At 41.2% G+C, this 18674-nt stretch overlaps 1 long non-coding RNA gene across 3 annotated transcripts; it reads left to right on the forward strand.

The window, feature by feature from the left end:
- The first annotated feature begins 321 nt into the window (after positions 1-321).
- On the forward strand, positions 322-18461 carry LOC147458206 (uncharacterized). Of its 3 annotated transcripts, none has more exons than XR_015188021.1 (3): positions 322-616; positions 737-845; positions 17910-18461. It is a non-coding gene; the product is annotated as an uncharacterized LOC147458206 (long non-coding RNA). The 3 variants fall into 3 exon arrangements; XR_015188022.1 differs by having other exon boundaries at positions 737-839; positions 17910-18457; XR_015188023.1 differs by having other exon boundaries at positions 376-426; positions 737-839; positions 17910-18458.
- The last annotated feature ends 213 nt before the right edge of the window (positions 18462-18674 follow it).

Consider the following 18674-nt stretch of genomic DNA (forward strand, 5'->3'; position numbering starts at 1 on the left):
TCTCCCCTTCTCTCTCTCCTCTGCTTCTGCAGCCCGTCTCCCTTTGCCCCCCTCCGTTGCTTTCCTGGGTTAAGCTGGCCGCTTTCACGGAATCTTTAATTTTTGTGGCCTTTTAATTTTTTTAATCCATTATTATAGGAATACCTTTTAATTTTGTGGTTGTGAATTTGGAATATCCTAAAGGATGACGTGTGAATTGCGAAGAGGATAAATCATGTCGATCCTCTTCTAAAAGCATTTGCTTGATTGCCCGACAATCCTCGGATGCAACACATTGATCCCATCTTCAAGCGTGATATCCACGCAAGGGATATTCGGAAACAAGCTGGCTGGGCTCTGAGAGTGTTGCAAGAAAAGGCGCAGCAAGAGAAGGCTTGACGGTGGGGCAAGTGAGACAGGCTGAGTATACCATCGCAAACCAACCATGTGCGACCTTCCATATACTTCATGACCTTCCAAATTCACGGCCTTCATAAAATTTCAGCGCCATCCAAATTGTTTAATTTTTATATGAGGAATCTTGATGCTTTTGCAACATTTTTTTTTCTTTTTTTTTTCTGAGATTGGGGAGACCTAATGATTTTTGTATGTTTGTCAAATGAATTCGAAAATTTAGGTTTGTATGTTTGGGGAGACCTAGGGATTTTTGTATGTTTGTGAAAATGACCTAATCATTTGGCACTTGGGCGTGTGTCTTTTCATTTCTAAGAATGTCAAAACGTTTGTCTGTTTGTAGATTCATTTTTCATTGGAAGACGGCCAAGGTGCTTTCACTTATACCGATCAAAAAAGGCAAAAAGAAATCTTTCATGGAGAATTCACCTGAACAAGAGGCTTAGGTACAAGTATGCTTTATGGCCCCTATCAATGAAAAGAAGAAAAATTAAGAGGTTATATTATGCAAAACTGTGAAGATTTACTCTCCATCTCATTTAGATTATGTCTTTGTTATGTAATAATTGTTTCTTGTCATATCTTCCATCACATAGTTAAAATTCTCCATCGATTCGAAGGAGGTGAAGATGGTCATTGGCTCTCCCTCCCTCAACACATGCGTATCATTCACTCTAACCATGAGTAATTGCGCGATTAGCTTGGAAGTCTCACCTAGTTGTGATGATGATGAGAAGGCCCTACTAGAAAGTTGATTCTATTCTTTCTTTGATGAAATCAATTTTTCAATACTCTATGTTTATGCATTCACGTGCTACTTTTTCTATGGCATGTACTTATGAGTGGATTATCGAGCCACTTTATTGAAGAGTGCCGTGGTGCGGAATGCGTGCGGTGTGGTGCATGCAGGAAGGGAAAGAATGAGAAGGAGAGCAAGGTGCGTGGGTGGAGCAACAATCAAGAATGCGTTGCCTCTTATTCTTTGTATATGTACAAAGTAATAAGGAGGTCAGTGGGTGGACGTCCATAGCTTGAGCGGTCGGGCAAGGCACAAAGACCTTTATCTCAACAATCTCTCACTTAAAGGTGAATGTGTCGATAAGTGGGTCCTATTAAATAAACTACTAGTATGTACAAGAAAACAAGTGAGAGACTCAACCTATGTCCATTGGCTCACTTAGTCGATCTACATTTAGTCGTATCGGCTCTAAGGATAGGTGATCATGCTTATCCATGCTAGAGCATGCATGTAAATCCTGCAGACAACTCTGTATGGTCTGCAAAACTCCACTATGCATCATGCTAGTGTCAGTCATCGTTAGATTGATAATCCTTGCTGCAAATGCTCCCATTGTAGCTGCTAGGTCGGGCCTTGACACTAGTAGATCGTACATGAGACACTTGACGCTGACAAAATCTGTGCAAACCTGGCTGTATTCGCCTCCCCTATGCTATTTGCATGTACTGCATCATCAAGACTACCCATCGCGTATGGATGTGTCAACGTCGACACTCGGATGGCTATGTCACCCATTGGCGGAACTATGCGTCTTGGTACCAACTCATCATCCTCTAGCATGAGCATATCAAAGAACCCCATGTTCGTCATCTTTGCCTGTGTCTCTAGGGAACATACCCACTCTACCTCTGTTTACACAGACTCTGAAAACACCTGTTGTGTCTTACTAGAGCACTGCCGCTCTACCTCTATATCTATAAAGTCTACTGACACGTTCTGCACAGCTAAATGCTCTGTCTCATGAGCATGGTGAAGTTCACCCACGAAGGAGACACGCCTTGTCTCTCGCTCAAACCATGCTAGCAACAAAACTGAGACCATGCCGTCTCAAACTTCAGATACATGCATAGGATATACCAAGCCACTGAAGGCTCCTCTAGTAACCAACATGGAGAAGTGTCACCTCTCAAAGACATGTAGGAGGAATGCTAAAGGGAAACGTGACACCACTGTCATTGGCATATGAAGACACCATTCTAACATGCGTCAAAACCTCATCTGCATCTCACATACATCTCTGTTGCTGTCTCGTATGTTTGAAACAACGACCCCTAATGTGTCCTATGTGACCACAATGCCAACATCGCATATATCGGCAAGAACGAGATCGTCGTCTCTCACACAACCACTACACAATCATGAAAAGCATGATTAAACACATCAAAACCGATGCTCACATTTGCGTAAAACAGCTCCACAATCTGCTATATTTACAAGCATACAATCTGGGACAAATAGGTCAACCGAACATAAAGCGCATAACCATATACTCAAGTAGTGAGCAAGCTAGCTCAAACGCATCCCACAAGAGAAACTACCTGCAAAAGTATGCAAAAAACCTGTGGAACCTGTGATTCACAAAGTATGACTTACCACATGAGCATATGCAACTCTCACTCCTGTGAGAGTGTATACAAGAACACTAGTCCGTGTCCAAACTGACAAAACCTGTCAAAGTGGGAGTCAAACTCAACCACTAAACCATCACAGAGCAAAAGTGTAGATATGCATAAAACATGGCGAGAATCTAGAAAAAGTGCGACAGAGTTTTTCCTCAAAACTGAGTGAAAACTCAAAAATTCTCACCAATACCGCGTAAAGCAGAGACAAACGCTCAGTGTTTCAATAAATTGATCCACAAATGGTATACATGCAATGCGGGAAACTCGCTCACTCCTAAACGACTGGCTCTATGAACCTGTACCTGTCCAAAAATGTTGTAAACGTGGTACCTGTGAGCTATACCTAGCTCAAGTTGTATCCGCAGATGCATACATAGCATGAAACTACACAAAACCGTGCTAAAAACTGCTTTATGGAATGCCCCACACAATCATACATAGTCTGCATTGCAAGCAAATGCAAAATGTGAGGAATAATGCCTGGAATCAGACACACTATCTCATCGATCGAAAAAACATGTCCATTGAAAACCAAGTGTAAAGCACAATCAACCAACTGCGTGTGGTTGTAAATGCCATCTGAGAGCCGCGCTCACGGGTGATTTGCTCCGGAATGGTCTGTTGGAGTTGCTATGCGCCGGTGTGTGCCGCCAAAGTTGGAAAATGGAAAATTGTCATAATCGAAACACTGAAACGCCGTAGAGAGGGGGTGGGGGGTGGAGGGAGGGTGGTTGCCAAGGAGATGCTGTGGAGCCGAGCTGCCTCGGATGCGCGTGGGAGGGGAGTCGCTGGCGAAGCTACATCGGAGGAGAGCTTAACTGCTCTCGCCGTATCGAAGATGAGAAAAACTTATGGATGCTGACTTTCGTCGTCGAACGGAAGCGATCGACGATACCGAGCCGATGCAAATCACTAATGCCGAGAAAGATGCCAAAAACCGAGACGAAAACCACTGGTAGAAACCGCTTGCCAAAGACGGATCCAAGCCGAGAGCCAATCTGCTCTCTCTCTCTCTCTACTTGTACATTGAGGTCGAAAAGTTCGAGAGAAACAATCTAATGCCGGACTGATTTGTGCAAAGAAGGCTCTAGAGTTTCATAGGTCGTTGGGCAAAAAGCACAAAGTGATGCCTTTTTTTAAAATGTATACCATTGGACATTACGATGATTTATGTAACCCATTGGGGAGTTGGTGGGAGGTTATAATAATTGGGGATGTAAAGTGTAAGTGGGGCGAGTTAAAAAGCGTCAGTGTGTGCAAGGGGAGATTTATATGAAAGCTTGTGTAAGATGTGGTTTCTCTATTCATGAGAAAGAGCAAACGAATACATATAGGCACCAATGGGCGTACAAGATGAGCGAATGTGACGAAATTGATTGGAACGGCAGATGACTAGTGCATAGAGACTATAAGAGGTTACCAATCTCTTAGTAAACACACTCAATCCCTCAATGCAACACTCAATTGTATGTCAGACAACAAAAACCAATCGTCACATTGACAAGCAAATCTTGACAATTCATCAAGCTACGGAGTTCCAAACATTATCAAACTTATAGGTAAGGTAGACAGAGTCTAAACACACAAGCTTAGGGTTTCATCCATATTTCGGCTTTTTGGAAAAAAAAAACGATTATTATCTGTAGGGTAGATTTAATCTAATCCATTTTGGCTTAGAATGCACTTGGAAGCTTAGCAATGTTGTCCTAATACATTTGCTATGCTTAAAATGCAATTCGGATGCTTAAATCTTGAGTTAAAATACAGTTCGGATGCTTAAATCTTGAGTTGTGAACATATCAAAAAGAGGGTTAGCAACAATAAGCTCATGGAATCATCATGAGAAACTTACAATGGCGTGCAAAGCTTTCACCTAGGATTGCGTAGAAACAAATTGCACTTTAAACTAACAATCCACGAGGGAGAGATGAGCGCGAGAAGGAAGAGTGAGAGTACACAGTGCTCAGAGGCAAAACATACAATATGAAATTGGCTCAAATATGGGTAGAAAGGGGTTGAAGATTACATATGGGTAATGTTTAATTACAATTTGGAAGCTCACAGCCCCTACTCATTTTAGATACTTTGCAAGGTTTTCCAATTTTTTCAAAATGATAGGGACTTAATCATCATGTATTCCTAATAGCTTCAAAATAAATAAATTCACTCCCTACATAGTGTAATGTAAAGAAACTCTAAAGAGTGTAATGTAAAGAAACTCTAAAGAGAGGAAAACATAGTGTAAAGAAGCTCTACAAAGAAAAAAACTGTAAAGAAAGATAATGGTAATGAGAAAGAAAACTCTAAAGATAATGGTAATGAGAAAGAAAACTCTAAAGAGAAAGAAAACTTTAAAGATAATAAATACAAATGTGTCAGTGCACACTCGACTAACTCTTTATATGGACAATTTTTTGACTTTCCATTTCCATGAAGCTTTTCATTTTCTAAACTCACCCTTCACTTATATATGTGAGATATTTTGAAACCAATTTTTTTTTGGAATTGCATTTACTTTTACATGCTCTAATGGCATCAATTAGATGCGTGATTACATATTCTAGATGTACTAGGCCACCATCAATTTTGTTCAGCATGATTAACAAAAGAAATAAATCTAGGCCTCTTTATCTTTGCCTACCTCTCTACCTCATTCCTCTTTTTGGCTATCTATCCCTTGATCTCTTAGATACCAACTACCCCTCTCACTTCCTGTGTGTTTCTATCATTTTTTTGATATATATCCCCTCTTTCCCTCTAAAAATATCTCTATCTTTCTCTCCTCTTCCCTATCTGCCCCTCTACATTTATTTTATAACTCTCTCTCTCTCTCTCTCTCTCAACCCCCCCCCCCCCCCCCCCCCCCCCCTCTTTTCCCCCTCCTTAAAAGTACACGTGTATCTTTCTACATATCTCTCGCTTAAGTGTCTCTCTCTTTCCCATCCTCTCTCTCTATCATTCTAATCAATAGCTCTCTTTTCTCTCTATCTACATCTTTCTATCACTTTCTCTCTCCTCTCTTTTTTCCACCCAAGTTTTTTCACTTGAATAGAGTTTCTATAGCTAGAGGTTGAATCACTGGAGATGCGAACGTAGCTGCGCGAAGCAAAGTGAAGATGAGCCAAGCGCTCTGGCATCTGTCAGGACAGGTGGCAGCAATCGAGTGCAACAGAGTAAGCACCAGTTCCGAAGGGCGGCAATCCAGTGGCGAGAAAGCTCAACCTGCAGAGGACGCAATTGGTAGGTGTCGAGGGACGGGAGGAGGTGGTCCCATAGGATGCTGCCAAAAGGCGATGGACTGGAGGGTTCTTTTTTTAAGCTTGGCATGTCAAAATAGGGAGCGCGCGAGCTCTGTAGGCAAGAGTGCCACAGGATCAGGATGTTCGTAGGTGGGTGCGTTCACCTCGTTGCGTGTACAGTCTCTGTCTCTCTGTCATGGGGTAGGATGGAGTGAGCGACAAGAAGATGGAGTGTGGAGGCAATGGCAGGTAACGATTGCATGGGCAACTGTCACAGGTGGGCACGCGAGAGGACGACGGTAGTGGAACAGTACATCGCTTCACAGAGAACGACGAGAGGGTGGCTGCTCAAGCAAAGCGTGCTCGTGGGAACTGGAGCAAAGCCTGTGGGCTCTGATTTCTCAAGAGTGGGAGAGGGAATCTTCGACTGTAATTAATTAATGAAACATAAGAAAGAAGGGGCTAAAATTTAACTTGTCCACAAATATATATCCAAAAAACAAAAGTGGAGTTGACAACTAGCCAACATAATAGTAAGAGCTAAAGAATGAAACTCTACCTTTTGAGAAACACAAGCAAACATGAAATTGTGAAGTTTTTCTGCCACAAAAGCCATTGACGTGATCTCATGACACTACAAATCTCATACATATGGAACAACACTGAGCATCATTACATTAGGAAATGTTCGGACTTAAATTTGTTTCTTTTGCAATAAAAGAGAATGCCATCTAGTGAATGGAGGCCAAACTACCATAATGGTTTCTCCGATTTATCTCATTTGTATTTCAAATTTTTGTTTGGGGTTGCAGAGAAACGCACACAGCTTGGAGAAGATGAAGGAAGCTCAAGGCACACAATAGAGAGTGTATTACTTTGTGTGCAATGGAAAGATAGATAGACCTAGAGTGATGGGCGTATATCCAATGCTCGGGGGAAAAAACCTCCTAAAGAGGGAAAAAATGCCTCGGCGGTCCTAGTGTGTTCACACACATCACTACCACATGTATATGGTATTGCGGAAAGCTTCAAGCTTCTCACGAGACAATGCCTTTGTGAAAAGATTTGCAAGGTTGTCCTGTGTTGGCACATAAGCCAAGCTGATCTCTCCTGCTGAGAGCCTCTCCTTGACATAGTGGTAATGCATCTCAATGTGCTTTGTGCGAGCATGAAAAACTGGGTTCCTTGCAACTGCCAATGGGCTCTGACTGTCAGTGTAGATAGTGTTGGCAGTGTCTTATCCAACAGCCAAATCAGCCATAAGGCGTCTGAGCCATACACACTCAACCGTAGCTGTGAAGACTGCCCTGTACTCCGCCTCACAACTCAAAGTGGCCACAGTAGGTTGCTTCTTGGTCAACCATGATATACATGAACTGCCAAGCATGAAACAAAAACCACTTGTGGACACTCGCATGTACAAAACAACTAGCCCAATCTGAGTCTGAAAAAGCATGTAAGTCTGGTGGCAATGATCCCCCCTTGGGATAAAACAAGCCAAGATGTAAAGTTCCACTAAGGTAGCGAAAAATCCTCTTGGCAGCCTCCCAATGCTTAGACCCTGGGCTATGCATAAATCTGCTGACCTGTGAGACTGCAACCTGAATATCTGGCGTCGTGTTGCATACATAAATGAGGCAGACAACAACAGTTTGGTAAAGAGTGACATCAACAGGATCGCCAGCATCATGTAGACTCAACTTCAAACCTGTTTCCATGGGAGTGGCAATAGGTTTGCAATCCTCAAGTCCAAACTTACATAGCAATGTCTCTATGTAGCTTTCTGAGACAAAGAAATACCACCATCACACTGCTTAAACTGTATACCCAAGTAATGATGCAACAGCCCCAAATCTTTCATCTTGAAAGTAGCGTTCAAATCAGCCTTAAATTCAGCAATATGTCTCTCATTTGGTCCAGTGATCACCAAATCATCGACATAAAGAACCACAATGAGAAATACATCATCCTCACGCTTTACATACAATGTGCTTTCTGTTGGACTGTTATTACGAAAGCTTTGTTTGACCAAATGAGTGTCGGCTTTCTCATACCAAGCACGAGAGATTGCTTCAACCCATACAAAGCCTTCTTACATCTGCACACTTTGTCCTCTTGTACTTTTATGACAAAACCGCGAGGCTGCGTTAAATAAACTTCCTCAAATATGTCACCATTCAAGAAAGCAGTAACAATGTCTGATTGATGTACATCCCAACCTAAATGAGCTGCCAATGCACATAGAAAACACACAGTAGTCATACGACAAGTGGGAGCAAAAGTCTCTTCATAATTTATGCCTTTTTGCTGTGCATAACCCTTTGCAACAAGTCGAGCCTTATGGCGATGGATATCACCATCCGGCTTGCGTTTCAACTTGTAAACCCACTTTGCCAATGGCCTTTTTGCTAGGAGGCAAATCACATAAAGTCCATGTGTCATTTTCTATAAGTGCATCATATTCTGCAGCCATCCAATTTTTTGAATTCTGCGCTTCATCAAAAGACAGAGGCTCCTCAACATCATGTAAGCTAGACACAGCCAAAGCATAACAATCTTATGCAAAAGATGCATGGTGAGAGCCTGAACGAGTACGACTAGACAAAGGTGCATCCAATTTACTGTCACGCAAAGTGTGCACTAGCCATTTTGGCATACCTCTAGCCTGCTCATTTTCAACCCTTTCCTCATCAAGTACATCATGTACATCTGTATCAGTAATAGGCTGATCTGTAACATTTTTAGAAACTCCCATAGGTTGTACATTTGCCTCATTGGAAATTACATTCGTATTTCCACCACTAAAAAGAGGCAACAAAGTGTCATAAATGTCCTGTGAGCTTACATTACTGTCTCTAGTACATGACAGCAAGGGCTGAACAGAATCTTCCACAAACACTACATCCAGTGAAACCAGAATACGCTTTGTTTGCGGATGATATAACCTGTAACCTTTGCTTTCAGCACTATAACCAACAAAAATACATTTGACAGCCTGATCATCAAATTTTCTGCGCTGTGTTTGTGGCACCAAAGCATATGCCAAACAACCAAAAACACGCATGTGCTCAATAGAAGGCTTTCTATCATGCCATGATTCATATGGAGTAATAGACTGCAAAGCTTTTGTAGGACACCTGTTTAGTACATAAGTGGCACACATGATGGCCTCAAGCCAAAAAGAATGCGACAAAGCTTGACTTTTGACCATACATCGTGCCATTTCCGTAGGTGACCTGTTTTTCCTCTCAGCAACACCATTTTGCTGAGGTATATAAGACATTGTACATTGGTGTTTTATCCCACGACTAGCCATAAATGCATTGAATTCATGAGACATATACTCCCCCCCTTGATCGGAACGGAGGGTGCCCATAGTACATTTCGAGACATTTTCAGCCATAGCCAGAAATTGCTTGAAGCACATAAAAACTTCGGACTTCTCTTTAAGCGGAAATACCCATGCATACCTGGAGTAATCATCAATGAAAGTCATGAAGTAAAGGTAATTGCCCAAGGACAGAGTTTGCATGGGCCCACAAACATCACTATGCACAAGCTGCAACCTGCATGTGGCCCGAACTGAACCATCCTTTGGAAAGTTAGAACGCTGCATCTTACCCAAAATACAGCCTTCACAAACATGTTTGACAGGTGCTTGAAGAGGCGGCAAAGAAGCAACCATATCAGATTTCTGCAAACGCAGCAAACTGGCAAAATTCAGATGACCAAAACGTGCATGCCAAAGTTTTGCATCTGAAATAGCCCTTGAATCTGCAACAACATTTGAAAAAATTTGTCCACACTTGCCATACAAATTGATTTTATACAGCCCACGACACTAAAGGCTAGATGCAACAATTTCATCACCAAAACTGAGATCATGAACTGTACATCTGTCATCCACAAAGTTGACTACAAGTCCAAGTCTAGCAAGTGCGGATACAGACAAGAGATTCTTTTTGATCCCAGGCACATAAAGTGCATCAACAAGTGTGAAAGAACTGCCATTAGCAGCAATAAGCACAATCTTTCCAACTCCCTGAACGGGATAAAAGGCATTGTTGGCACAAGTGACAGAATTCCCATGAGGGACAGACTCAAGAGAGGTGAACAATTCACGATGTGAGGTAATGTGCTTTGTAGCACCACTGTCGGAATACCACACATTTGAATCTGCAGCAACTGACAAGCATGCATCATGGACTACAGGATTGTAAGTGCACTCTGTGCTAAAAGCCCTTTGTGCATCAACATCAGCATCACAGTCTCCTTTCACAGAAGACTCAACAATGGGTGCATTTGTAGTGGAACCAGCATTTACAGTGGAACCACCCTCTTTCTTCTTAGCCTCTTTGTCCTTCAACTTAGGACACAACTTGATCAAGTGATCATTACCTTACAATAATGCCAACGCATCTTCTTTTTGCCCTTATCACCAGAATTGCCAGACGAAGTGCTGCCAGCAGAAGCATTAGGAACAAAAGTTTTGCCACTCGCAGCAGAACCATAAGAAGTGGTTGCATTGTTGTTACCACCCTTTCTTTGAGAAGCAATAAAATCTTTTTCAATTGCACGCTGTCTAGTCCTGTTTTTTTTGGAAAGTGACTCTTGCAACAGCAATGTGCATAATGCATCAAACTTGACAACTTCTAGATTTCCTTGGGTCATAAGTCTCCAAGTACTAGCAAAAGTCTCGTAAGAATCTGGTAAGGCATCAAGAATAGTCTGCACAAGGGAACTGTCTGGAATGACTTCACCTGCAGAAATAAGTTTCTCATTGATATCCTTGACACTAGCAAGGAAAGTGTCCATATTATCTTCATCATGCATAATCTTCGACTCCAACTCTTTACGCAGCAAAGCAATTTTAGCGTCATTGCAGCTTACATAAAGACCAGCCAAAATATCCCAAGCCTGTCTTGCAGATTTTGCTGAACGGATGAGAGGAACAATGGTGCGCTTCACAAACAACGCAATCAATGCATGAGCCGACACATCCTTTACATCCCAACGAGATTGTTCTTCCGTAGGCAAAACAACTCTAATAGCAGCAATCCTTGCAGCAAGACCTGCATCATCCTCAACATCGCCTGCATCCTCAGAACCAGGACGTACATCAATGCCCTGCACAATACTCCAGACTCCCTTTGACACAAGAACATGTTGCATCATATAAGCCCACATAGGGTAGTTGTCCCCATCCAACCTGTCCTCAACAGTAAACATCTTGAACATCTGTGTTGTTGTCAGCCATGGTAAATGATGCACTTGATGTGAAAACTGCCCGAAAATAGGAGAAATGGAGCGGGAACAACACGTGCTATATAGCACAAACCGTAGTAGACTGTAAGGAACCTGTTATCCAGAAAATGGCACTTACAAAAATTCTGCACAAAATGACGAAATAGCCTGTGCAGACCTACGTGTAGTGGAAACGGAGGCCGAAATGAGCCCGAAATATTTGTCGACCTGCTAACGCTCGTCAAACCTCACTGTAATCGGAGAAAGTGAGCAGGCGTGTGCCGGAGCAGCTGGCGACTAAGCCCGGGAGGACGTAACCTGCTCTGATACCAATTGTTGGACTTAGGGTTGCAGAGAAATGCACACAGCTTGGAGAAGACGAAGGAAGCTCAAGGCACAATAGAGAGTGTATTACTTAGTGTGCAATGGAAAGATAGATAGCCCTAAAGTGATGGGCGTATATACAATGCTCGGGGGAAAAAACCTCGTAAAGAGGGAAAAAATGCCCCGGCAGTCCTAGTGTGTTCACACACATCACTACCACATGTATAGGTAACAATTTTTGTGTTTGTTAAAAAATATTTTTTGTGAAATTGGAGAGACACCACGGTTTGCCTTCTATAAGGACGAAGTTAGGAAGAATCTGGCACAAATCACATTGAATACAAGTGAACTCTTTATATCTAGATTTTTCATGGTTCTTCTACTCACTCCCTCTCATTTGCACTTTGCTCACCATCATTTTCACAATCGATTACGTTCGCATGTTTCTCTCTCAAGCACACTACTACTTACCTCTCTCTGTTATGTGCTATGCCAAAAGAATGTGGCGTTATAGGAATGGAGAGAAGACAACCGCATTGTCCATCCAAATATGTCAAGTCGGTAGAACTTCTCAACAACTTTGATTTGGACTATGGTTAATGGATATCCACCACTATCACCATTGGTAGATGGGTTCTTTTGCAAACAAGGAGGAGAAAGCAGATGAGTAATGAGTTCGTCAACAGCTACAAAGGACATTTTTTAGAGTTTCACTTGTCCCAAACATGGAATACAATGAATAAGGTGATCATTGAGCACGTGTGCATTTCGAGTTGCGGTTGTGAACAACATTGTTGGGATTTCCTGCTAGTAGATCCAAATGTACGTTTACTAGACTTGATAGGTGTTCTTTTGGTTAAATTTTTTGCTCTAGTCATTGTCTCTTATGCCTTGGATTTTGCATATATTCATCCCTTTAACAAAGTAACAAAGATTGGCAGCCAAATGCAATGCATAATGGGCACTTTTATGCCTTTCATGCATCAATTCGGAAAAATCTCTATAGAAGTAGATCTGGAAGAGCGCTAAAAAAAAAGGGGTCTTCTACTAGACCACTTCTAAATTTCCCCATGCTCTGTCCATGGCTTTGGCAGCCTAAGACATCTCCCACTTCCTCCCAATGATAGTCTAGAGTGGCCAATATTAGCTTCTCAAACCTTTGAGTCTTTCAGAGTTACGCTTTATCAAGAAATTTAGAAGTGCTTACGACCAAACATTGCAATCAAACAAGCATGTGTCCCTAAATTCATGCCAATCCATGTCTTTTTAGATTTCTTTTACAATAAAAGAGACCAGGAAGACAAAGGCCATGTTCATGTGCAAGTCAAAGCTGCTTGATTTTGGCGATGCTACTTGGGACATCCATGATTTTGATGGCATATTGTGCAAGGTGGATAAAATGTAGACATATTGTGTGCAAGTGCATGCAGATAGCCTCTCAGAAATTCATAGCTCCCTTCCATTACATGAGGTGGAATTGAGGGAATGGTCGCTTGGTAGTTGTGGACCAAGATGACAATTTCAATGCTCTCCTAAGAGTGCTTGAAGTAATGTGTGAAAATTTGATGGTGATTGTTCTAAACATTTGAGGTAATGTCACGCTAAGATTCGTGAGGCAAGATTTTGAGAATGAGATTGAACTCAATATGCGTGCAAAATTTCTTTTCAAGTGCAACATACGGAAATTCATATGCTTCACACATATGTAGAAGTTATTGTTTTTATCCATTATCACTTTTTATTGTGAGCATGTTGTTTAGCAAACTCTATTGCAATATGATTTGCTGCAAGTACCTAAGAGAAAGAAAAATACACTAGTATGTGCAAAGATTACAAACGCTCAACTAGACGTTGTGCAGTGCCTACCTCAATACACAAACTAGTATTACAAGTAGTTGAAACAAAGCACAAATAGATAGCATGTGTGACAAGATGTACAACGAACCTTTTATAAACTATATACAATCATCAATATGGATATGAAGCCAAATTCTAGTCTAATTGTTTTTATATGCATTATTAAATGATTACATTGTCTTGCTATATCAAAATCATTGAGTTTATGACTAATTGACAAAAGAAGGTGAGGTAGGTGTGGAGGGCGCATGTTCAAGAGCAAAGGCAGGGACATGATGGACAAAGGGTGAGGTAAGAGGTGTTGGGTGATGTGGAGAAGATGTTGGGTGATGAGGGGGAGAGGCTGCGCTGAGAGGTGAGGAGAGCCCTCGACAATATTTTTCTCCTTATTTGGCATACTAGGTATAGGGTTGGGAGGATGATCATATCTCCTATGTGTAGACCATTATGTGGGTCTTGGTGGTGGCGGCACAAAAGCATCAGCCACTTTGAGTGGGCACATCTCCACAAGGAGTTTGATTATGTTCTGGACCATTTTAGTCCTGAACAAATCAACATGCATCATTAAGTAATATGCCTGTTGGGGTGAGCCCAACTAGTGGCTTGTGGAAAACCCCTCTAATGATTAGTTGGGACGATAGGAAAGCAATGCAACGTCTCTAGCCTATGAATGTAAATCACTATGCCTATATATATGAGGCTCTCTCTTGTACCCAATTCATCTAATGCAATAGAGTGTTCTCTCTTCGCATGGCTAGCTTCGACTTCTACACCCCCTAACTTTACAGCTAGTATCAGAGCTTGTAGATACCTAGGCCTTCTAGCTTATATTAGTTAGCCTCTCCTAGCATTTGCAACTCTTTTTTTAAGTGAGGTCATTGAATAAAGACAAGTAGCACGACTCTTTTTTTAAGGGAGGTCATTGAATAAAGTCTTGGAGTTAAGAGCTGGGTCGCGCCCGTGCTAGTGGGGGGAACGGGGGCAAGGTTGCAGACCAGGTCACACCACTGTGGTGAGTTTGTGGGAGCGATTTTGTAGAAGTGGATGACAGCGACATGAAGGCTTGTCATTGGAAGGCTACAGCCTACGAAACAGGAGATGAAAGGCTTGCGAAAATATAGCTTATTACCTACCTTTTACGAAGTGGTTATCTTTTGCATTCGACAATTCTGGCATGTTCTTCTCCTTTACTCAGAATGGATTGTCCTCTCCCCCCCATTTCCCCCATTAACCCTCGGTGCGACTCTGTTCTAAGCACCTTTGTAGGAAAGAGCCATCAGTTACCCAATTCTACTGGAAGCAGCCTATCAACTGCTCTCGATCACCTTTAACCTTCCTATGTTCTGCTCTGAGCTTGCTATCCTGGATTTCCTCTACTCAGTGTTGCCCCGTCTCGGCCTTGCATCAGTAGCGCTATGTGCCATTTTTTGCCTCTGCCACTTGCCTCACTGCTCATGGGCATCACATGCTCTACCTCCACTAACCCTTTACATGTGGTAGCGGTAGGATACTTGCGCAAATCTGCAAACCACAATCAGAGCTGCGTCATCTCAATTTAGCCTCTGCAATCAGCAAATCCTCATCTCTTGCTGCTATTGAAGACCCTCAGCCCGCCTTTTAAGCTCATAAACTTGCACCCTAATCTCTCGGCCTCATTTTCATGCTATTTTTGCATCCACCTACCTCCTGTGTATTCCTTGCAAGCATCGCCCTCATAACCCATTAGAGCTAGTTCACATGAGAGGCTGTTTGGCAACTTGTTGCCAACCAACAACTTGATTTTGTGAGTTCTCATGGAAGGTATCTAAAAACGTGAGAGAGTGGGAGAGATTTCTTTTTTAAGGAAAATGAATGGGAAAACTAAGTGAGAGAATCGAGAGAGAAGTAGAAAAAAAGTTTGTCTTTTCCCCCATTTAATGAAAAACACTTTTTTCTCTTTGTCTTCACTTGTGGTTGCCATCTTGCTCCACCCCTTGGGCATGGAGCCGTTTGGGAACTTGTTGGCAACATTTTGCCAATTATTTAGTGGAAACACTCCATGTGAAACCAAAAAATTGACAACATATTGCCAACATTTTGAAAATCAAACCCTCATGTGAACTGGCTCTTACAAACTCGTAGTTCAGTCGCATTTGCTACCCTCGGGATCATCTCCACCTGCTCTAGCTCACGTGGCGTCTGCAGATATCATCTTTTTTACAACCAATCTAAATTTGCCAATTTGATTAAAAGAAAAAACTTTTAAAAGTTTGCACCTTGGCCCCTTTCTCGCACTGAAGCTTGTTTGGAAGGGTCCTTGCATCGAGCTCCTTACCCAAGTTTCAACGGAGCTACTTGGCTACTTCTTTGGCCGCTCATCTCTCATCAAGGCTTGCTCCTCCTCAAACTCTTGACTACGCTGGGGTTTAGGGATTGCAAGATTTTGCAAGTATGTTTCAAGCCAACTGGTTTAGGTCTTGAATCGAAGATTGTATTCCCATTGAGGAGCTTTGCTCAAGGGGGAGATTTGTCTTGTGTTTTTTTCTTTCATTTTATCATATTGTATTTGGGCAAGACATTGCCATAGAGATACTATCCCTATTCGCAATCTATTTTATAAGATGAATAGAATGAAGGCATGAAAACCAAAATCAATGACATAAATGAAGAGGAACCAAGGAGACACAACAAAACTTGAAGACAACTAACGGAGTCAAGGATGAATGAATGATATGCATTTGTATTATTTTTGGACTACCTTGTGAGCCTAAGATGAGTACTATTGAACCATGAATGATGAATCCATTATGAGAACCACCATGATAAATCATGTACCACTCCTAGATGTATCAGTAGAGCCTAAGAGTACACCATGACATGAACACATGATACATGAAATCTTTGCAAGAGCCCCAAGTTTGGCTTAAGGAGGTGTTTGTTGGGGTACGCTCAACTGGTGGCTTGTGGAAAACCCCTCTATAGGATGGATGAAATGATTAGTTGGGCCATTAGGAAAGCGATGCAATGTCTTTAGCCTATGAATGTAAATCACTATGCATATATATATATGAGGCTCTCTCTTGTACTCAATTCATCTAATGCAATAAAGTGTTCTCTCTTTGCATCGCTAGCTTCCACTTCTACAACCCCTAACTTTACAATTTCTAGCCCGCACAATCATTTTGAACAACCTAAACAAGCTTATGAAGTTAACAATTTGTCATGGATGGTGATAAAAAAATAGCAAATGTGTACACTTATGCACTCCTCATTGTAAATTAGCTCCAATAGGAGCCTCCACCCTTAGGAATGCCCATCATCTTGTTTTGGCACCTTGCAACTCAAAACTGTCATTTCATCTCAAATGTCCTCTTGGCTCATTGTCTCTAGGGAGTTACATGTTTTTGAATAAACCTGATAAGCAAACATGAACCAATATATCGAAAAAAATTGTCATGGAAAATAGTGGCTTAGCTATATACTCAAAAATAGACTTCACTGAAACCATGTGAGGATTTTGCAAAGGTAGCAACTCTTACGCTCCAAGGCTACGACAACAAGATTCTAGTGGAGCCTTTTAACAAATAAGGTTAAATGAGGTGCATAGTCCATATATACACAAATCATATAAATTTTTATTAATGATAGCTCTTGCCTTTCATTATACGTGAGAACAAAATATTCATTGTCTCCATGTTGATGATTTGAAACCAATCAACTACGTCCACCAACGAAGTATTCTTGGAAGTGACAATTAATGAAACCTATGAGTCTTGCTTAGCGACCTCGTTTTGGATGTTTCAGGAGAGGTTGAACCAATAAGATTGCAAGCAAGTATTATGTCATACAAAACACACAATATTTTTGCACTAGAATCTCACCAAAAAGGACAAATATCACTTACCATAGAAAATAATTGATAATTTGATTTGTGAGCTGCAAAAAGTATATACTTCAATAAAATAAACCACTTTAGTTCAAACCCACAAGCGATTCCACCATAGAGATTAGATGTTGTGCCCACCATGTAATATGCTATGTGTGTTTCCACTCAATTATCAACCATTTGGGTTGTGAAAGTGTTGATTGTTGTCGCGAACTTCAAGGTGGAGACCTCATTGAAGATTAGTTTTTCCTTTTCAAGCATACTAAGTAACTCAGCAATAGATTGCCACATGCAAGCATGCATAAATCCAAGGACTGCCTCGTTATCTTTGAAGGTGGTCATGTCACACACCTTTTTTTTGTAACTAAAACTCATGGGACTTTTGAAGTCAAAATAGTTCAAAAGCAGAGGCCTCACTTTACTACCATCCATACATATTTTATTGTTTTGATCATGTGTACTTCTTGATGTCTTCTTGTCCTTTGTTAGCACAATTACACCATTGAAATCAATACTAGATAGAATGATTTCAAGTTCTCTTATATACTCTTCCCTTCTTTTTGCAGGCTCCATATTTCAAGTACAATAAATGTGAAACAATACCAATTTGTCAAGAATTATTCAATGTGCATGAAGGGTACACATATACATTTTCCAGTGGAATGTATATAGTATTCTAATTTGGATCTTTCGTGCCTCGATTAGGGGGGGTACACTTTGGTCATACCTTGAAATCATTGTTTTTGTGATTTACTCATTGTCTCTATTAGCGAGCACACCTTTTGTAGAATTGGTGTCACATTTGTCACCCTTTGAATTGTTGGCCCTTGCACCCTTGACTTTCTTGTGTCAGCAATAAATGCATATCAAGAGGGTCAGTGGGGGATTCACTCTATATAAAACTTAGGGAATGCCACTTGGGAATAGAGAGTCTCGGGGAAAACCCCTATTTAGGACTTGTATAAGGTTAACATGACCTCCCTTTTTATGCTTATATGGTTTTTAAGATACAAATGATCATATTCATGACTTATTAAAATTTGGACACGTGACTTATTACTATACGATTTTTAAGCTACAAAACTATTATATCCCTAACTTCCTGTATAAACTTTGGACTCAAGTGACTTTGCACGATAAGTTGAATCAAAGAAAAAACCTTTTGCATAAAAATGTATGATTTTTTTCACAATGGAATGGTTTTCAAGAAGAAACAAGACATTTATGTGAAAATCATGTACTAGAGGAGAAATCCTTTTGGAGAGAAGCAACATGGACGCGATACAAAGAGACACTAGTACCTTTTATATCTACACAACTTTTGTCTCAAG

The sequence above is a fragment of the Adiantum capillus-veneris genome, chromosome 5, assembly GCF_014529385.1.
Source record: "Adiantum capillus-veneris isolate H3 chromosome 5, ASM1452938v2, whole genome shotgun sequence".
Lineage (NCBI taxonomy): Eukaryota > Viridiplantae > Streptophyta > Polypodiopsida > Polypodiales > Pteridaceae > Adiantum > Adiantum capillus-veneris.